This window comes from Mus pahari, unplaced genomic scaffold (assembly GCF_900095145.1).
Source record: "Mus pahari unplaced genomic scaffold, PAHARI_EIJ_v1.1 scaffold_5090_1, whole genome shotgun sequence".
Classification (NCBI taxonomy): Eukaryota; Metazoa; Chordata; class Mammalia; order Rodentia; family Muridae; genus Mus; species Mus pahari.
Window position 1 is genome coordinate 107,741 of NW_018392270.1, and position 1,898 is coordinate 109,638.

Consider the following 1,898-nt stretch of genomic DNA (forward strand, 5'->3'; position numbering starts at 1 on the left):
TTCCCAGTAAATCCTTGATTATGCTGTTCCTTTGGGCCTAGCAGAAAAAACTGTTTTAGGGGGGATTTAAAACCCACCTTTTCACCAGGTCAATGTGTATTCCCTGTCCTCTGCAGACTAGCCCTGAGCTATTCTGGCTCTGCTCTTTGTAATGCTTAATTAGTTTCACCACTCTTTACTAGAAGTCTATTAGAATGTTAATGTAACCTTCTTGCTGAATTCCAAGCTCCTGGCTTTAAGGATAATTTAGGACTTTGGAACACTGGTGGAGGCTCACTTATGATACACCATACTAACTTGAGGATAGGGTTTCAGTAAATGGGTTATTGGAAATGCCAGGGCTCCAGGAGGCTGAGTTTCCTTGAAACTCTTTTTCTCAAGACTGCCTCCAGGTTTTCAGACCTGTAAGCCAGTCACTACTGGAGTGGGCGTGGCAGAGGCACTCAGAACTATGAGTTTTGCTATTAGCATTGCCTTCATTGTGTCACATAAAGTTGTGTATGTTGTGGCTTCATTTTCATTAAACTTTTAAAAAGTATTTTAATTTCTTTCTTCATTTCTTCCTTGACTAAGATATCATTGAGTAGAGTGTTGTTCAGCTTCCACATGTATGTGGGCTTTCTATCATTTATGTTGTTATTGAAAACCAGTCTTAGTTCGTGTCTGACCACAGAGATAATAAATTTATTTACATCCAATACAACCATACAAAGTCAGAGAAGAACAAGTGGTAACATTTAAAGTGAGGTGCCAGAGGGAGAGAAGATGCCTGAATCCAAGTTAAGATATCTTTTTGTACCTTGGCTGTGCTACAGAACTGTTGCCTTATGATGGTGTTACTTGAGTCAGACCTGAGGTCTGCCTAAGGGAGTTCAGTGGTGAGATGGTTCCTGCATCCACCACAAGCAATTACTCCAGTGCAAAGACACAAAACTTTGTGCATCTGTTACAATACCATCTTCTAATGAACCCAGTTAGCACTGTGAACCTCACTTGTATTTCTAGTGTGCAGGTCTAGGTGAGCATCATTATAGGAGGAAAGTTAAGAGCTCATGATGCAGCCTTTATGCATCATGTGTATTTGTGAAGGATTAGTGTCTGCTGCATTCTTTTCCTTCTTGCTCACGTTCAATACACATCCTTCATTGATTGTACTCAAATAAAAACTCGTGGCTGGCTAAGGTGTATACTGAATCCAGTCTCCTCTCTCTTCTCCCCTCCTTTATGTTCATGGCAACCTTGATTTCATTTATCTTCTTTTGGTGTTCCTATAGTAAATTTAATACTGTGTTTCTCTCCAGTTTAAATCCAAGTTTAAAGAAAGGTGATCATTTGTTAAAGATTTTTCTCTTTGACATTTCAGATCAAATTAGTTTGTTGGATGTCTGTATTTTTTCTGCTATTCTTTGGCATAAATTCTTATTAGACTAACTTGGTTCAAACGCACTGTATTTACCAAACATGCCTTGAATTTCTGATTTTTTTAAAAATGTATTCTTTATTTACATTTCAAAAGTTATCCCCTCTTCATGTCTCCCCTCCAAAAACCCTGAATTCCACCCCCCTCCACCTGATTCTATGAGGGTGCTCCCTCACACACCCATCCTCTCTACCTCCATGAACTGTCATTCCCCTACACTGGGGTATCGAACCCCCACAGGACCCATAGCTATGCCTCCTCGTGATATACAACTAGACCATTCTCAACCACATACATGGCTGGAACCATAGGTCCCACAATGTATCTCTTTGGTTGGTTGTCCTGCCCTGGAAGCTTCCAGGGATCTGGCCAGTTGACAGTGTTGCTCCCCACCCTGGGCTGCAAACCCCTTCAGCTCCTTCAGTCCCTTCTCCAACTTCTCCATCAGGGACTCCACACTCAGTCCAATGGGTGGCTG